The 20,900-nt window shown below is 42.3% G+C and overlaps 1 protein-coding gene across 1 annotated transcript in view; it reads right to left on the bottom strand.

The window, feature by feature from the left end:
- Nucleotides 1–20,900, bottom strand: part of NKD1 (NKD inhibitor of WNT signaling pathway 1) — a 266,783-nt gene that overhangs the window by 217,329 nt on the left and 28,554 nt on the right. Inside the window, exon 3 of the mRNA XM_065028627.1 lies at nucleotides 20,794–20,900. This exon is cut by the window's right edge and continues 41 nt beyond it. The gene's annotated coding sequence lies outside the window, so the exon portion shown is untranslated. The remainder of the gene's footprint in view (nucleotides 1–20,793) is intronic.

The following is a 20,900-nucleotide window of genomic DNA, read 5'->3' as shown; positions in this document are numbered from 1 at the left end:
ACGTGCAAAAGGTGATTTATTTTTTTTAATATATCAACTATTGGAAATACTGCTGTTTTTCTGCAGGCCTTCCCTCCCTCTCCAACAAATTGTCAGGCACTTGACATTGATTACAAAATAAATTAAAAGCAAACTAAGGAGAGGAAGCAACACAACATACGAAAATACCATTGATGCTTTTTCTTGGTGAAAAGACAGTTAAAGGAGCTTGCTGTTAGAACACAGACTGCGGCAAGGGAGTGTTCATGGGCACCCCCCCAATTCAAACGCCTGCACCCCACGGACAGAGCAGAACTCGGGGAGGCTCCGGAGCCTTCCGACCTCTCTCCTCTGTATGGAGGAGGTCGCGCTTCCCCCCAGCCCGGGTCAGCGCTGGAAACATCAGCCCATCGAGATAAGAAAGTGACGGCAGATGATATTAATTACCTGTCCTTTCAAGTCATCCCTGGCTCACATCTGGTTTCCTCTCTGGAACGTTCATTGGGGCCAATAAATGCAGCGAGGGGGAGAACAAACCCCCTCCAGCCACTTGCTTCTCTCCTGCGCTGCTCGTGGGGCACGGATGCCACACATTAATCCATCTTTAGCCCAAAACTATTGGTATGCTGCAAATGAAAGCCTGGCTGAAAACCGTAAGCTTAGCTCTAGCTATCCCACCTTACTGGCAGAAATCCATTCTATGTCCTTTGCCGCTTTTCACATCAATTATTGGCAGCAGTGGGACTTTTCAGGTATATTGTGGAAGTGATTCCTGAAGCCTGGCACCGAGACTCTTAAATCAATCAAATATTGGTGTTGTAGTAATTCAACGGTTCTGACAGGCCTCACTGTTGGGACATCTTCCCTTCCTTGGTTTTATTTCAATGTACGACGGGTCACTCAGACCACACAGTTTTCTACCAGCATCTGTCACTTTCAGACCAGAAGAAAGGTCATTCTGTTCTCCTCAGACCACAACTTGTCATAAAATGACCATTTAGCTAAACTGTATAAACCCATTTTCATCTTTTTTTCAAGTGATCTCATAGTCATTTTTACTGCTGACTAAGCATCTTCTTTGGAACAGGAGTGCTACCAGCTCAAAATTCTCTTCTTGTTGCTTCTTCCAAATATCACAGAAAACTGACAATCCTAGAGTATCCACAAGATAATTTGTACTTGAATTTAATTTTTCATGGAAGGTATTTCCAAATTTTCCAAAGCTCTTTGACAACCTCAAGCCCTTTAGAGTGCATGTCCTCCTTACACTGCTCAGTGATACCAGGCAGGGGAAGAGAAACAGACAAATCACACTTAAAATGGACTGTCTGGTGTAGAATCAAATCTAGCTGGAAATGCTGCAAGTAGGAAGAAGCATGAACAAGAGTAAAAAATGTTAATCTACTTCTGCTAGAGCTCATTAAAAAGCTGAGCTTTACTTTTTGTTTAATCTACAGGATTAAATCTTATATTACAGTCTAAATTTCTAAATCAAAGCCAGATTTTACTCTGTTATTGAATTAAACCAGTTGGTATTTTTAATCTAAAATTAAGTGCTCATATCAAGCAAGCAGGTGGTCTCTTTACAGGGGATCATATGCCCATGAACTCTGAGTTTCAATGTCTCTTTGTTGAAAGATTTCTGGAAGAACATGACAGACAACTCTATATGTTTATGCCTATTACGCAACTCTGACAGGTCTTATTCCAGAATAAGTAGAAATTAAGTCAATTTTACACATCCATGTCTATTTTACATGTCTCAGACTTTCAGTATCCATGGAATACAAAGTCAATGGCTCCAGCTCACCCAATCACAAGTTGAAACACCCAAGAGCATCAATTTAATTTCTTTGAAGCTTTACCTGTTTCAAGCTCTCATTGACACCTTCATTGCCAGAATAATTTACACTGCACATTCGGTTTTAATCTGAGAAGGCAATTAATCTTTCCATTAATTGTTACCATCGATCAGCCCAGCCCTGGAACTCACTACCAGGTATCCAACAACACATCAACCAGGAGCAAGAGGAACAGGAGAATTCCAGACCTGACTCTCAGTCATTTGGTTGCCCTGATGTCCTGAAATAAAAGTTAGTCTGTGGAGCAATAGTACCGAAAGCACAGCTTGTCCTGCAGTATCTTGGAGAGAAGGCGGCTCCATTTGCTCCAGTATCAGCCAATATCACCTGTGGGATTCAGCCTCTGTCTTAAAGTACAGGTGAATTTTCACAAAGCAGGAAACCTTATCAATATTGTCTGTCTAGGAGTTGACTTTCTGCATTTTCCCACCTTTTCTCTCTCTGTATAGCAAGATTGAAACACAGCACAAACCTTAATCTCTATATACTCCCAAAATTATTAGACACACACTACCCGCCGCAGCATGTCAATCAGAAACTAGTTTGATTTTCATATTTCATTGATCTGAGCCTGGGACAGACTGAAGACTCCACATCCTATTTCCTTTCCACCCCTTCTGTTCCATCAGCAGTGAATCGGCTCTTCCCGCGATGGCAGGGGAGTGGATCCCAACTGCTAGAACTGCAGACACTTCATTTGGGCAAAACCTGATCGTTCAGCACACAGTCAGGCTCTCACTAAATGCACCCAGTCTGCATCAGTTTCTCTTCATAATCTGGAGTGAAAAGCACTATACCTCATTTCCATAACTTAACCTACCCCTGCCTATACATTTCTACTTGTTATTAAAGTCTCAAACTGCTATTCTCTGTAACTTGTTTCCTGTTATTTTTCCAACCACAGAGCTGTTTTCATGTATGTTATACAATCATATCTAAGGGTCCATCAGCCGTACCACGTGTACCTCTAAATCTAACGCTAAAGAGTTAGGTGTCTGTACTAAAGGAACAACATACACACGAGCTTTTATTTACTAAATGCAGTTCCTCTGAACTGTCCTTTCATTTTGCTGCCAAGGTCAGACCAGATAAATATGGTGAGATCTGTTTATTGATTAATTTAATTATAGTTATTATCTACAAAGAACACTATATGATAGTAATTCGAAGTCAGATATACAGATAAGCAAATTATGTTCATTTCAGCATTGTTTCAATTCGGTCATTTTGTGGATATCAATTTTCATGCTGCATTTAATAACATGCACACATTTTTTATTTCTCCACAAGGGCACTGCCTCATTTAGTGGACATTATTTTATCACAATCTGGTTTTTTGTGGCTATATGTGTGACAACAAGCTTATTTCCTCTGTTTCTTTCTAGTGTTCACTATAAAATGATTTTTAAAAAAAAATAACTAATCTTCACAGAATATTCCATGATATCATTGGGGAAATAATAAAGTGCCACCTACACCAGCTAACTGATCCCAGTAATAAAAAGAACCATTTAATTCCTATGAGTGCAACACGCTCCTATAGAATAGTACAGGGTATGAGGTTATACAGAACACAAATTGCTCACAGTGATGGAACAGAATCCCAGAATGTCAGGAGTTGGAAGGGCCCTGGAAAGCTCATCCAGTGCAAACCCCCCGTGGAGCAGGAACACCCAGATGAGGTTACACAGGAAGGTGTCCAGGCGGGTTGGAATGTCTGCACAGAAGGAGACTCCACAACCTCCCTGGGCAGCCTGGGCCAGGCTCTGCCACCCTCACCCCCAACAAGTTGCTTCTCACCTTTCAGTGGAACCTCCTGTGTTCCAGTTTGCACCCATTGCCCCTTGTCCTGTCCCTGGTTGTCACCAGAAGAGCCTGGCTCCATCCTCCTGACACTCCCCCTTTCCATATTGATCCCCAGGAATGAGTCCCCCCTCAGTCTCCTCTTGTCCAGCTCCAGAGCCTGAGCTCCCTCAGCCTTTCCTCACACGGGAGATGCTCCACTCCCTTCAGCATCTTGGTGGCTGCGCTGGACTCTCTGCAGCAGTTCCCTGTCCTGCTGGAACTGAGGGGCCACAACTGGACACAATATTCCAGGTGTGGTCTCCCCAGAGCAGAGCAGAGGGGCAGGAGAACCTCTCTGACCTACTGACCACCCCCTTCTAACCCACCCCAGGTACCATTGGCTTCCTGGCCACAAGGGCCCAGTGCTGGCTCATGGTCACCCTGCTGTCCCCAGGACCCCCAGGTCCCTTTCCCTGCACTGGTCTCCAACAGGTTGCTCCCCAACTTACAATGGAACCTGGGGCTGTTCCTGCCCAGATCCAAGACTCTACACTACAGCACCACCCATTAGCAGAACTTCCATTCCCCAGCACAACGCTATTCAGTACGGAGTATTTAGAGCAAATTTAAGGCACTGTCTCGTTCCAAGGGTTGTGGCTCCTGGGCTGTCCCACCAGAGCCAGTGCCGGTCCCCTCACACGCGGCCGCTGCGGCACACGCGCCCTTTGATCAGCGCTGCTCAGATCACTGCCGCCTCCAGCAAGCGCTGTGGTTCTGCTCCTGCCAGGAAACCTGGGACAATAATATTTACCTTCCTCCAACTTCTAAGAATGTGATGCAGAAATTAAGCGGTTTGCAAAATATTTTGAACACGGAAGCATGTAAAAAACAGATCTAGGCTAATTTATAAAAAAAGCAACTGCAATTACATTTGTGTGTCCCCAACTGAAACATTCAGGCCACAGATTGCGAATGTTCCAAAGACTCTGATTTAACACTCCGATAATTCACCTGTGAGCAACGACCAAGCAAACTGGCGATGTGACTGCAGTGTATTGTTGCTCTCATCTCACACACTGCAATAATTAGGCTAACATATTGTTAGATATTAATGCCGTAAAATACTAAATAGGCAATTCTTAGCTTGCGCCTGGATTCCCAGACTCAGTCCACAGCAAAAGCTGGATGGCAACATTCAGCTTTCCAGCTCATGCAGTGATAAGGTGTTGCAGTAATGGTATGTCACCCTTGCACAGCCCACATGCTATACCACACACACATCAGTTGCCTACTGGTGCTTAACTAGGTACGAGCATACAACAGTTGCCTTTCTCTTTTCTGACCGCACGCAAAGATGTTGAACTTAGAATTCAATACTCTAGCCATAAAAAGTCAAAAGCTGTTTTAAAATAGCATCCTTGCCAGCCCCATCTCCTTTAAGAACGTTACTCGACCATACAGTTGTGGCCCAGGGAAGTTCCACCCCAGGTCACCTCCCTTGGATGTCCCAGAACAGCACAGGTTTCCTACACAACGGTGCGCAAGAAAAACCAATGACTGAAACATCTGCTCCAGTGACAAGTGCCTCAGATATCCTGCTACAAGTATTTAAAACGGAAGTTAACTTACCCACTGATTCACAATTAACAATGAGATCACATGAGATTAACAATGAGATTAACAATGGGATCACAATTATCAGGCCTTAAATCAGTTAAATAAAAACGAATACAGTGAAATCTCACAGGTATGAGCAGGAGGGGTGAACAGCAATTCATATATTTGTTTTATCTCTCTTAATCAGCATATATACCCATTTGAACAGTCTATTTATCCAGGTAGGTAAAACTTTCATTTTTAGTTTGATTCTACCCCGGTTTGGAATTTCCCAATTTGACTTCAGCATATTTTCTGAGTAATCACTTTCAAGATTATTCTGAGGAATTATTAGACTAAATTCAAAAATTAAAATAAGAAATTTTAGGTTGATATCAAGTCCTACTTTTGTGAAAGAACAAGAAGGCACAAAAGTTAAAGCAATGGATTAACATTTAAGGAATGTTTCTCCCCAGGACATTGCTCACACGCGCTGGACTCCTTGTGTTTATAACGCTGAATGCAGTTTAGCCCTTTATCTACAGCAAATCACCCAGTGAAAGATGGCACTGCTTCTGTAGTGCGCCTTTAAATGTCTAGCTAGCAAATGTCAGAACTATTTGATCTGGGTTTATAAAATGAACTTTCAAGGCTTTGAAAGATAGTTTACACTTTGAAAAAGATTTAAAACTTCTGTGTTGATCCAAAATAATAGAAAGAGAACATCCACATCCTTCAGAGGAAAGAGAGTGCATTGCAGTATGAATGTATAAAACCAAGTCTGATGTTTTCTGGGTATGTTTTCCAGCACAAATTTAAGACAGATATGGGCAACTTAAATCCTGCTTAACATCTCTTGCTTAGCAACACGAGATGTTTGATAACACATGGGCTATTTAACACTAAAAGCCATGTACCTGGACTGACACAGAAATGAACCAGGAATAAAAAACGCCGTCTGTATTTTCTCTTTGGAACAGGGAGCATTATCAAAACACTGAAGTGATTAAAGCTCCTAAGCACCATTTTAAAATAACGTAGGCTGAGCTTCCAGTGTGGCTTCAGAACTCACACGCATAGAGCTTTTCTGAAAGCATTTCTCCTGTATTTATTCACCAAATAACGCAGCTCTGGCTTTCAGACCACTGCACCAAAATCCTTGCAGAAAGATGATTTTTGGATGAATTGTACCCCAGTAGCTACCAGTGCACAGCCTTTCATCCCGGGCAGTGCTGTCGGTGGGAGCAGGAGGAACAGGCTGCCAGCAGTAGGAACCAGCACTAGGAACACACTTTGTTGTGTAAGTGCTTCATGAAAGAAGTAATCTAGTAACTTACATTTATTTTTCAGATGAGTAGTTTCTACCTCCCTAAGCTGCCAAAGTACACGCGACTTTCCACCTTGCCAATAGCTGTCCAGTCCCCCACCAGCAGCAACTTACCTTGGGAAACAACTTCAGGCTTCATAAGGAAAGGTGAAAATACAGAAGGGAGAGCATGCAGCCACTCTTCTACATTAAGGCCCAATTGTAGTCGCTCTGAACATTCTATAAGATTAATAAACTGAGCCAGAAGGGCAATGGTGTTGCCTTTCAAGTCCATTGCTGTTGGTACCCACCACAGCCCTGAACATGCTGGCCCAGCACAGCATCAGTGCTGGTTTGGATTTACTTCTGCATCTTTCCTCAGTGATGGGAGAAAAAAGAGTTTGGGATCATATCTGGAGTGACTGCACAGCAAACAGCAAGGGACAAACAACATCACCTCTTCTCATTGTACTGACACCAGTAAAACTGTGCTGATTTACACGAGCAAATCATCTGGGCCCACAACTGCAAGGTGACTCATGTAGCTATGGACTGTAAAGCTGTACATCCAAAGCAAACACATTTAATGTGTGACCTCTCCAGTGGCTGCCAGTGTATTTGAGAACGACACAGAAACAGTCTCAGGTGAACTAGGCACAGGTAGTTACACTATATCTGCGTTACCAAGACATTGTGACATACAGAGGATGAATAAAATAAAAATAATCATGTAGCAAACTGCTTGATTATTATATGAAAAAAATCTCTCCACTATATACAATAGCCGAGAAGGAAAGAAACAGATAATAACTTGAATTATTAAGATGTGCAGTTTGAATTAGCTGAGATTTGCAAAATGAGCAGCCAAGGCCTGATGTCACCGAACAGCTTTCATACCTGTGCTGTTCAAGCATGTAAAGCCTCTCTAAATAACTGTAGATAAATATGTGCATATGGTTTCAAAGTAGCTATTGAAAGGACACCAGATTAATGTTGGTACATTCATTAGAGAAAATGTTCAGGTATCAGTTAGTAATAAGCCATTATCATCCCAACGTAATTACGTTCATCAGACTAATGAGCTACGTGAATTTATTCCATACTTAACACAAACGTCTAAATGTTTATTAATGTATAGATTGAAGATAATACCAGATTTAGACAACAGATATATTCCCCATCCAAAAGCATACCCGGATAGCTCTATACGCTTCCTCTTGTTATCTGCCTCCAAAATAAAGATTTGCTATAACAGCTTGGAAATTCCTGGAAAGTTTCTCAATCCAGTAATGTCTGGAAAACACAAAGATTCCTGGAAGGCATTTAAAACATTCTCCAAGTTCACACACACACCCCCACACACACCTCACAGTAGAAACCACTCATTTGCAGGAATTCATAGAAAACCTGGGGAAAAGCCTAGAAAGACTCTCAATCCAGGAATGCTCCGATTTCTAGAAATAATTGAGAAATTCCTAGAACGCTTCTATATCCAAAAATTTCTAGGATGTACTGGAAAACTGTCACAGGACACATGAGCAGAGCTGGGCACATCCTTGTGAGTCTCCACAGGTACAGGAGTGTGTGTCCCAGAGAGAGCACAAGAAACCCTGAGAGCCAGAATGCACCATGTAGAATAAGACAACCAAGAGAGCTCGTTTCTGTGCAAAGCAAAGTCCGGAATAACTTGTCGAATTGGGAGTATATTAAGAAAAAAATGCTTTCATAGCTAGTGTTTATATCACCTTTGCAATGAAGTGAAGCACTTCTACAACAACAAGAAACAATACTTTCAAAGAAACACAAATGAACTGAAAAGGCGGAGCAAACTACACCAAGAGGCAATAGAAGCTATTTATGCATGTGTGTGTGTGTTGAAGCAATAAAATTAATCATAAGACAGTTTGGGTTGGAAGGGACCTTAAAGCTCCTCTAGTCCAACCTGCTGCCATGAGCAGGGACTCCTTCCACCAGCTCAGGTTGCTCAGAGCCCCGTCCAGCCTGGCCTGGGATGTCTCCAGGGATGGTTCATCCACCACCTCTCTGGCCAACCTGGGCCAGGCTCTCACCACCCTTATTGGGAGGAATTTCTTCCTTGTATCTACTTTGAATCTCCCCTCTTTCAGTTTAAAGCCATTACCCCTTGTCCTATCACTACACACCCTTGTAAAAAGTCCCTCTCCATCTTTCCTGTAGGTCCCTTTAGGTACTGGAGGCTGCTCTAAGGTCTCCCCAGAGCTTCTCTTCTCCAGCTGAACACCCCAACTCTCTCAGCCTGTCCTTCCAGCAGAGCTGTTCCCGCCTTGGATCATCTTTGTGGCCTCCTCTGGACTTGCTCCAACACATCCAGGTCCTTCTTACATTGGAGGCCTCAGAGCTGGACACAGTTCTGCAGGTGGGGTCCCACCAGAGCAGAGAGGGAAAATGCCTTCCCTGACCTGCTGCTCACACTGCTTTTGGTGCAGCCCAGGACACGGCTGGCATTCTGAGCTGCAATCACACATTGCCAGCCCATGTTGAGTTTCTCATCAACCAACACCCCCTAGTCCTCCTCCTCAGGGCTGCCCTCCATCCATTCCCACCCAGCCTGTGTCTGTGCTTGGGATTGCCCCAACCCATATGCAGGACCTTGCACTTTGCCTTGTTGAACTTCACGAGGTTTGCACAGGCCCAGCTCTCAAGCCTGTCCAGGTCCCTCTGGATGGCATCCTGTCTCTCCAGTGTGTTGACAACAACACACAGGTTGGTGTCGTCAGCAAACTTGCTGAGAGCGCACTTGATCCCAATGAAGATGTTAAACAGCAACGGTCCCAGCACTGACCCCTGAGAAACACCACTCGTCACTGGCCTCCACTTGGACACTGAGCATTGACCACAACTCTCTGAGCGTGACCATCCAGCCAATTCCTTATCCACCAAGTGGTCCATCCATCAAATCCATGTCTCCCCAGTTCAGACACAAGGATGTCATGTGGGAAAGCGTGAAATGCTTTGCACAAGTCCAGGTCAATGACATCAGCTGCTCTTCCATAATCCACTAGCACAGAATTCAGTCAGTAAAATCCAACAAACAGACTGCCGTAACTGCATCCATTTCTATAGTCTTTTCACTGAACACAGTATATACAGAGAGGATTGGTACCATCTTCATCCTTAAAATTCTTATTTTTTAATTCTCTTTGAAGAAACATGTATTGTGGGGATATTGTTAAAATTATGTTCTGGCTAGATCACCAGCATACAACAGAAAAACGAGGGTCTGGCTCCAAGCTATATCCCATACTTCTTGTGTGATGTATTGTATGCACTGTCAGTATAGCACTGCTCAGTTCATTCTCGAGTCCTGTCTCTTTTCTCCACCTGGTTTTGTGAGCTGAACCGAGCTTAAAAGGCAGTAACGCAGGACAAGGGCTCTTGCGACCACCGCTCTTATTAACTATTTTAAGGTGCACTAATACTGTAATGTCAGCCATGCAAGAACACAGACACACAAAATATGTGATACGGAAAAAAACCAAAGTTTGAGCTAAACTGAAAAAACAGGTGGGTCTCATTCCAATTGCAAAAAAGTCATTTACCATTCCTAAATATTCTTTGTCAGGAGAGCCACTGAATAAAAAAAGGAAAAGGAGCTGTTAGAGAACGTTATTGGTGCAAATGAGAGCACTGACAAGAGGGGACAGGAATGCTAATGACTACTAATAATTAATATTTAGCATTTCTAAAGCCTTTTCATCTGCAGACCTAAAAAGCTCTTCTTAAAAGCACGCAACTGTTACTCTCTCCAGTTAATAGATGAAGGAGGCAAAGAGTCTCTCCAATTTATTTGTATTTTCAAAGTGTACACTGATAGTGCACAGGGACCTGCCAAGTACAAATCTCGTTCTTCCAGGTTCTGTGCCAAAAATCTTGTAATAAAATAGCTGCTGCACAGAGTTTACAGCTGAAATAGGCAGGACAACAAAAGGATGGGGAGAGAGGTTTAACATAAACATGGCATTAAGCATACAGCCCTTTTAGTGAGGGATTTGGGGGGGGATGAGAGCAAGCGGATTGCAAAAGAGGCTACAAGAAACACAAGGGAAAAGAGACACTGAAGGAAGTAAATGCTGGACTAGATGGAGTTTAGAAACATTATCAGGGAAAATGTGGAATGTTGGCAAGATGAACAGAGGGAGAAAAAGCTGGTAAAACATAAGGCAGAGGAAGTTCACCAAAATGGACAAGTCTTTGCTGTTATTACATGAACTGGACACCCATATTTGATGTTTCTATTAGCTGAGCTGATGCAACTCTCTCGCAGCTGCTCTCCCCAAAGCTGCCTGACAACCAACACGCGGTGACTCCAAAGAGCGCTGATCCAGCAGCCACCGTGGCCACCTCCGCTCAGCCGACCAGGGCAAAATCTGCTAAACCAGGCATTCAGCTGAGGAAACTCATTTGCTGGAGCAATTAGGAAGACCTAGAGAAATATTTCCGTTTCTTTGTATGTGCATTTGTGTGCATGACTGCCCCCAAGTATGGGGGTCCTTTGATTCTCCAAACCAGCGGATGTTGCGCTAACCTGAAAGCTTAAAGAATGCTGCTCGGCTGGAAGAGGACAGTTTGATTAGACAAAGCCTGTGTCTGAAGAGCTGTGGCAACAGGCAAATGCCAGGAGGCAAAACACAAAACACCCAGGACATAAAGGAAAATCCTGAAAGTTATCATCCCGTGACAGCAGTTTTTAAGAGATCCCACAGCACTAAGCACTCCACAGGTCCGTGTTGTGAACCAGACCTGCCTCCCCGAGTGTGTCAGCTCAGCAGATACGAGGGACAGAGGCAAGAAAGAAAAACATGGACAGAGCGCTCATCACCTCACAAGCTGATGGCCAAGAGACAGAAATAAAACTCTTAAACTGATGGTGTATTAGTCAGACAACTAGAAACAACTAAACTAGAAATGTTTAAGCCACCTTTATTTGCTACTGAGACGTAAGTTTTAGGCTGCGTGAGCAACCCTAATGGCGTTCTGTCCAGACTAAGCCAAATTAAACTGCAGCTGCAGTGAGAAAACGAAACTACAACTTAAAGTGAGATGAAGTGGAAACACCACTGGAACTCCAAACGGACACAACACGGACTGTCTGAATACTCCAGAAAGCATCAGGTGGTGTGTGCACATAGCGACACTAGACTGCTAAAACAGAAATGCAACATATAGAACCACGTCTACACAAAACTCTTTGACTTAAATCCAAAATGGTATCATAAACTATTGTATTCATTTCATAAAGGCACACTTATTTTTCTTCTTTTTTGTTTTTTTTTACAATAGACACAAAAAAACCCCTACAATATTCCTTCCAATAAGGCTGAAAGTAAAATTGCATAGTCAGAAAATGACAGACCTTATTTATCGGACAAACAAAGAATAGGATGGTTTTCTGGAAAAGCCTTTGAAGAAATTAGACTGAATAGTGATCTGAGAGTGACCTACTAACAGAAACACACAGACAAGACTTTCATATTGATGGAGCAGAAATGAGTACATACTGTTAATTCCTGTTCAACGTTGTTGAAACCTGCTGTAAAACTGTCTGGTGCAGCACAGGTAGGTTACAGCCAGCTCACAGAAGAGATGTTAATAAATGGTGACTCCCAGGGAAATAATTGTGAAACTCAAACCACCTGGGCTAACACAGGAGATAATCAGCTCGTTATGTTCTGTGATGAGCTAATAGGAAACAAGTGTTTGATAGTAGGAACCTCGGCACAGCAGACAAGGACATCACAAAAAGAAAGAGCCAAGTTCAAACCAAAATTCTGTTTTGGGGAGGGCAATGACTTGCTGAAGCCACTACTAGGCCTAAATAGGCTCAGCATCTAAGGTATAAGAAATAATCTCTCAACATGCACATGTAGAAATGAAGACGCACGTTTATTATCCAAAGGATAAGCTTCAGCTCAGGGAAGAATCCATTCAGGAAGGTTCTCTGGTTCATGAGTGCACATCACACTGGGGACAGAAAAACGTCCAAGCTTTACAAGCTTCCGTAACTGTACAACATTTTCTGCATTTTGATGGTAAAACAGAAAAATAAATCATTCCTGGACTCTAATGTGGGCCCTGGCAGAGATCATTTATATTCCTGCAATGCAAACATATTTAACATAGTTTAGCATTTCTCTGCTTAGGAGGCCAAGTTTTCCGAGCAGTGAGTGGGAGGTACATGGATCATTCCTGTTACTTGTTGCCGGTGTTTCTGCACGTATCTCCTGTGAACCCCTTTGGAAACTTAGCCTATAATCTCCACCTGTGCAACGTGGCTGCTGTAGGTGTAGACATGACTGACACAAACCATGACTTCCTATCTCTTCAACTACACCAAGCACCAGTATTGTATTCGGGTCTGCCCTGTAGTCCCGCTTGTCAGGATACAAGACCTTCTACATTCCACGCTCTGATTTCCAAACCTATGTATGTAGAACAGGGCTAGGGAGAGAGGAAGAATATCTTTTTAATTCTTTTACTCATACTAAAATTACTGTATAATGATGCCTGCTTACCAACCCAAAACATCAATTTCATCTCATGTTTCATCACTCTCAAAAGAAATAGTTTTTTAGTCCAAACGAGGCATTGGGAATTAAAAATGGGAGCAGCTTCCTCCTCTTTCTACATGATGCACATACAAAGAGATAGACGAAAATAGATTGAAAACTTAGGGAAACAAAAATAGCCAGCCTAGCAAAGCCACATAACTGGATTAATTCAATCGCAATGACATTACAGGAACGGGCTCTCTGTTTTCAATGAACTGCAACGAGAATTTGCGGCAGGAATCATTCCTCGTGTTATAATGCTGAGCAGAAGTAGAAGCTTAACAGCTATTGTGATGGCATTTCAGATGTTTATGTTGAGAATCCAGCAAAACTAAAGTTTCAGTTGTTGAGTCCCTTTGCCCTTTCCCCCCCTTTTCTGGCAAATGCATTTTTAGCTGCCATAGCTGGAGCAGCTGCCTCAAGAGACACCCTTGAAAAAGTCACAGATCATCCTACCAGTATATAAATGTTCCAAAATACAAACAGAATGTAATGATGTATTATTCAATAATAGTCGCCACGTCTTTGCTTAGACAAATAACTGTGCAAACTGAATATTAAAACCATGTCGAAGTTAGAGCTGGCTGAAAAATGTGTAGTGAAATATTCCATTGCAAACTGATGGTTTTTCAAAACTCTACCACTGGGGAAATATCTTTATCTTCACCAAAGTTTGATCAAGGGAGATTTCTCATTTCTGCAATGGAATTTCTGACACAAATACATATCCCGTAGTTCTTTATGCTGGGTTTTTTCCAGTCAGCTACAGCATTTAGGGGAGAATCCGACTCCTTCATCTGTGGAAGAAGAACTGAAGGTCTGTCAGCATCCAAAGGGTATTGATGGACAGAACCCAGTGCAGTTCTCATTGAATTCACATTTCAATCCATAATGCAGATTGTTTGTGTCAGTACAGAACCATAGCACAGGTGACCACGTGGTTTCTCCATTAATGACACGCAGAGCTCTGTGCAGGACATGTGGAATATTAGAAAAAATTAAACAAAGGTTATTTTTTGGGGTAAAATCTGGAGCGGTATGTATATATTTGACAGAGACCTTCCTCACTGGTCTCTTTCAAATGAAGTACATCCCACCATACATGCTACAATAACCTCACAGAAAAACAGTGTACAAGCACTGGGCAGACAAATAATGTGTGAAGACACTTTACAACTTGTTCGCTTTATCGCTTAATCCTTAGAAATAAACAATAGACTTTAGGCAATAAATACAGTGCCATATGGATAGGGAGAGATAAAAGGCTGTCAGGAATCTTGCCAAGATTGGTGTTTCTCTATAGAGGATACGGTATCTACAGCGTTGCCAAAACAAGACAGGGACAAGTGAGGACAGAAAACCATCTGGGCAAATTACAGCAAAACTAAAAAACAATATTCTATACTGAGCTAAAACAAAAGAGAGAAAAGAATAATCCAATAATCACAATATAATTAATCCTCTATCGCTGATTTTTATACCTGAAAAATATTATTAAATATCCAAAACTTCCTTAAAAGTACAACTTCTTCCCATTTGCAACCGTTTCTATAACGCAATCAAGGAAAAACGTATTTGGAAAACATCATTTGTAAATATGTCCTTTCAAGCTTTTGACGGCAGCAGTTGTATTCCTGCACTCAGACTGAGTACCGGATCGGTTTTGGTCTCAAGGGGGAAAGGGCATCACCATGGTCACTAAAGCTTTTTGTACGATTTGCATCTCAGTGCATATCTCTGCTTGCTTATGTTAAATCTCTTTGGTAAAACGACTTAAAACTAATCAACTAAACAACCGGAAATACATGGCAAAAGTTGAAAAACGGATGCTTACAACTGCATTTTTGCAGTCCACACTGAGATGCCCAAGTCAGTAACAAGGAATTCACACAGCTAAGTACCTAGATGCTCCCGTTTTCATCAATAAAACACAAGCAGTGTTGTTTCTTGCAGTTCATATCTTGCGGCATGTTTCTGTCAGCATATGAAAGTGCTTCTCTTTTTTTTTTGTTTCACATGGACTCGGATCTTGCATTACAAAGGAAGAAACTACTCCCTTCCACCTTCCTCTGGCCCAGCCCCTCGCAAAGCTGGTAACGTATGCCAGAGATTCTGGGACAAAGCACAGACTCAAGGGCCACTTCATGGTGCAGAAAATATCTTCAAACTATTTCTGAATGACTCATTATGGATGAGGGAAATAGATGGCACCATGCCCCATGTGCATCAGCACCTCCCATGCTTACGCATTTCAAGATATACAGATCTCATGATACGGGTTGCTGAGGAAAAGCAAGGATCACTTGGGAAAACTGTATTTTCCAAGGCCTGCTATGTTATAGCTGTTTGTACAAATCATTTTGAGGGAAAATCGCATCCCTTAGGTCTCTAATCAGGCCCTCTCCAAAGCACTGAGCACCTCCTTGAAACCCATGAGCTCTGCCAGCTCATAAACTGAGGACATGCGGCACCTTCCGTCATCCACCGTAAGGCTGTCTGCACTGCCAACTCAACTTGCAAATTATTATTAACTGCCTAAGAAACTACAGATCCTGGTTTCTTCTCAGGGCACCTCAGCCAGTGGGATGAGACGTGCATGTCCTCTTCATCCCCTTTAGCAAACCAAGCCAGTTTGAAGCGCTGAGGAAGGGAACGTAGCGAAGCTGCTGGTTCGACGCTAAAGCAGCGGATGGCCACACACGTTTGTTCCACCTGCAGGATGCCGGGGCAGAAACCTCCAGCTGAGAGGCAGCTGGAGAGGAGGGAAAAACGACAGGAATGTCTCCAAGCTCTCCAGCATCTGCCTGGGCCCTTAGCGTCTCAGAAAAATGAAACAAAATCAGTCATTGCACAAGGCAGAGTGAATCTTAGCATTTAACAGCTCAAGTGCTCATGGAAAAGAAGAAGTGAGAAAATTATTCTAAATCTTTCTTAATCTAGCTTACAAAAGATAAACAGAATTAAACACTTAATTATATTCCTTATCCTCATTAATTTAGCGGTGAACTTGGAAAATCCAGCTTTACAAGAAGAAAATAGGGGTCAGATTAATTAAACTCACTGCTGTGGTCAGTTGCTGTTTCATAAATATTTGTTTAAAGGTTTGGGGTGGTTTTTTTATTTAGCTCTACAAATAAAAAGCCTTGCTTCTAACTCTCCATGAAATATCCAAATATCTTTGTCTTAAGAATCTGCTGGAGTTGAGCATTTGGGTTCTGAGCGTTTCCAGCATTATCAGGTTAGAACAGAACAAACAGACTAAAGTCTGACATCAGCACTCTTCCCAGCAGGATACACTACTTTTTTCATTAGAATCTTTGAGCTTGAGATCAGACACAGGGAAAGATTAAAACAAATATGAATTTAATCAAGGGATTCTACTTTCCTGGTGTGGGAACAGGAACATGCTGACATAAATAGAGGACGAAGCACTAGGGCGTCTGAACCAAATCAAAGACGGCTTGCTTACCACTAACTGCTCAGATGATCCATATCATAACAACAAAAAGAAAAACAATTATTTATTCTTTTTGATGTTGCTGCTCAGAAGTAACTTCCTTTTTGAAGAGAGCAGGGTCAAAGCCAAGTTATTGTTTTTGCTTGAAACTTTGTCAGTGAGAGACTAGAAGTTATTAGGTATGACTTACTTTGGGGATTTATGTGGGAAAGTTAGAGATGTTCATTTCTTGTGGGTAATAACTTGGGGGGAAAAAAAAGCTTATTGTAAAACGAACTGAAATTTTGCCGTTGCGGAAAATCAGACCATTAGAGAAAAAAATAAAGCGGATAATGCATTGAAGTCTCCTAAAATAGATGGTACACAGCCAGCTCTGGGCCTGAGCTACCCGTCAAAACCAAGCCTAGATCCTGCATAGCTTCACCAAACTTCTCCAATTTAACAAATGGTTATCAAAGTCTCTTTTGATCTGATAGTCACTGCAACCAATTAGAAGGGCAAAGTCAACTGGGACAGGCAAAATAAAGTATCTGCAAAAAGACAGACTGGGTGATTTGAAAGAGTGTTTTCTGCTATTTAAGGCTCTGTCCTCAACCTTGTAAAAGACACAAAGACAAATCATGCCCAGAAGAGTATGTACGCTAAATTTAATTGCAGAAATAAACTGAAGAGTTTACATTTGCGTAATATGAAAACATTTGTGTTCATAACATGCTTTTTAAGTATACACACTTACTGCCTCCATTTTACAGCCGAGGAAAACAATGTTAATGTTCCAAGCGGGAAAAGAATCCACAGAGTGCTCAGATCTCTGCTGGAGACACGTTCATTTTGCCTTATCGCTGCAAAATTATGTGGCACTGATATTCAAGAGAATGAAACCCAAACCATGAACCTCAAATAAGCGGAAATGCAGTTTCTTAGCACGTCACATGCCATGGAAATTGTCTTGTTTTATTTGCAGCTCATGTCAGATACTTGGAGCTTAACCTAACTTCCCATAGCTACAAACGCCAGCCCTCCTCCCACTCCCACATTGTAGAAGGGGACAGAGCAGGTTCAGAACTATTATATGTCTTCTTTCTTGTAAAGGGAGATTGATGATGTATTAGATTAAAATCCGGTTGCATTTACTGAGCTGCAAATTCAATGACAAGTGGATTTCACACCAAAAAGGAAACTGAGCTTCCAGCCTGAGTTAGCGTGGATCCAAACCACAAACCCCAAATTCAGTCCCATTCAAAAGCAGAGCACAGCTTTTCCGTGGGGGCAACAGTGGAGTCGAGGCTAAAAGCCCAGTGAGAGCTATCATGCAGTGAAGGTGACGTACTTTGAGAGTGAAAATGTTTCTCATTCTGCATAAGAATAAAAATAAAAGATGATTTCACCCAGGAGAAGCCGGAATCCGCGCGACACACCAACCTAATGGCAAACTCAAAGCAACGTGCTCCGTGGCAAGTGCACATGAAACAAAATGCATCCTGGGGAAGGCAGAATGGAGTGTTTCTCCTCTTCCTAATAAGTGTGCTAATCCTCATACAGCATTTCCTAACTAATTAATTCATGAACCTATAAATATTAAACGTGGCAATTTTGTAACTCCAGAGCAAAACATCAAAAATGGCATCTTAGAAAACATTAAAGATTTTTGTTTGAGATAAAAAGATCTGACAAACAAAAGAAGCGCAAAGCTGACAAGAATACTGTAGGGTCTTGGAGACAGACCTGGTGAAAGAAATGAAGTGCTTCTGAGGCACATTTCCAAAGTTCCCATTAGTTTGGTTTCCCTGAGGAGAAAGAGGGGCAAGACCACCAAATACAAAGAGAAAATAAAACCTGAAGAAATTGTCTAAAATCGTAACAAATAGGGTCAATTAATACCTCAGACACCAAGGGAACAGGGTGTCTACAGCATTCAGGAGGAAAGAGAGACATATATGAACAGCAATGAAAACATGCAAGTAACAGTAACTGAAGGCTTCTTATTGGTAATAGGAAAGATGGTTGAAATTCAGCCAGTATACCTGTTTAATAAGGGCCAAGCCTAAGTATCTCCTGGCGGGAACACTGTGCCACCTTTTTCTGTCTAAAAGTCAGAAAGGCAGATGCCTCTACATCCACCATTCCCGTAAAGAATCCTCCCTGTGTTGCCTGCGCCTGATTCCTCTCTCTTCTCCAGCAGGAGGGACACCACACTGGCCATGGGCACACAGAGCAGCTCAGTCAGAAAACAACATCGAAACACCTGATGGGGAATATACCAGACTAAAAAAAATAACAATAATAACAACAAATCAATATTCAATGCTACATGTCTCTTTAAAAAGCAGAGTTAAAGATACAGGAAGAAAAGGAAGGGATGAGAACCATGCTAATGCAGCTGGTTTAGTGCAAAATAGAAATACGAAGGTAACCCAAATGCTTACGTTTAAGAAGGCACTTTCTAAAACTCAGTCTCATTTTCAGTGTCTAAGACACAGGCTTCATGAACACAGCAACAGGGATTTTTGAAGAAGTGGGACAAAGACTAGAAACCTGTCGTGCAATCCAGAGTACGGTACCAAGTCTGGGACTACTGACAGAGGAACAATCCCTCAGTTGTCCCACAGATGTGACTTACGAGACTTAAAACAGTCAAACTGTTAAAATCTTTGATTTTTCACACACCAAATGCCATTCAGAATTTTACAGACTGCAGCAGAGCCTGGAAACGTTTCTGAATTAACATTGACATTGTATGAGGAGAACACAGGTCCCTTCTCAGCTAACGGACAGACCAACAGCTGGACTTGGCGGATTCCATTTCACCTCCATGAGCAATGAGAGCAAAGTAAAACAAAACCCAGCAAACAACTAAATAACCTGGTCAGCTCTTACACAGTGAAGAGAGTCATATAATGAGTATTTACAGTACTAACGGAGCCTGAATGCAGATGCATGGGAAGAGTATAATGGGCATATTTAACACAAGCAGCAGTCCTTTGCGTGTGACTCGTAATGAGGGTTAATTTCAGTGACCTTAGTAGTCACGTTTGACGTACTTGTGTGTACCTTGGAACAGAGAGCACCAAAACCATTATGTATAAATAATATAATATAATATAACACTTTGGTGGCAAGACTGCCTGGAGTTGGTACTTCCACCTGGTCCAGCACAGCACCGTATAGAGATGCCCAACTTGATTCCAGAAGCTCTTGAGCTGTCGGCACAGAATGACGACTGAACCAACATGCCTCGCTGCTCAGTAAAGCTAATTCACTCAGACTTACGTCACCCAGATATGGCTCTAATTGCTCCTGGCTATACAACTAGCACAGCTGGTGCGCTCTTTGGGATTTCTGCATTATGCTCTACTGTACACCACGGATATCCCAGTCGTTTGTCCAGGCTCCACCTCATGACTGATTATCACAACGCAGAGCTTAGATGACACAGCCTCAAAACACTGCAGTGATTCAAAGAATTCCAATTCTGACATCTGTTCTTCAGCTGGAGTGCTCCTCAGCACAAACCTGCACTGCTGGAACAGCGAGATCAGATGTTCTCATTTACAGAACACAAGACCAAAAATCATCATGGCAAAAATCTTCATGCTGGCATTTCTATCTCTAGCCTCTGTTGGGACACAGGATCTTCCCCCTGTTCCTCATGTAGAAACATACTCGTTTCCATCACTCCAGAAGTACAGAATACGAGGTCCAGAACTCCTGCTTTTGGACTCTGAGCCAGGGGAGTGTTCCCTGCAACACTCACAAGGCAGCACATCTCCACTACGTGTGACCCACAACAGCACGGGGCAAAGGACGTGGGGAGAGAAAAACACTCTTGGGATATCAATCCCATGCTTTTAAAAAAGTATAATTTTAAAACATACTAAAAAGTCACCTTACTGCAGGACAACCAGCAAACAAGGAACATGACCTGTGTTAGACATCCCTGGTCCTAAATGACGTGCTAGACCTATATGGTACAATCCCATACAAAAAGACGAGCTTTTTTGTGTGATGCTCATCACCGTAATAACTGTTTCATAAACTAATTAATTATGCATTCCTAGTACTACATTGAGACATAACATGGGAACAGCAGAAGGCCCTCAGAAGCTGTGGGTTCCTAGAACTGAGTGGTCAACCTCAAATAAGTTCATCACTGAAGTAAGATTAAGAGGTAGGCAAAGCATGATAAATAATCAAAGAAGAAGAGAAGTCTTAAGAACTTACAGAGTGATGGACTTTCCATGCTCCAGGAGTTGCTGTTTCCTCAGTTTCTTGGGCCATCCTTCTACTGCGACAGCATATTTTTCTATTTTATCTGGATTGACTGAAAT

The sequence above is a fragment of the Columba livia genome, chromosome 13 (assembly GCF_036013475.1).
Source record: "Columba livia isolate bColLiv1 breed racing homer chromosome 13, bColLiv1.pat.W.v2, whole genome shotgun sequence".
NCBI lineage: Eukaryota > Metazoa > Chordata > Aves > Columbiformes > Columbidae > Columba > Columba livia.
The sequence above is the reverse complement of the archived record's forward strand: the minus strand, read 5'-3'. Positions and strand labels throughout refer to the sequence as shown.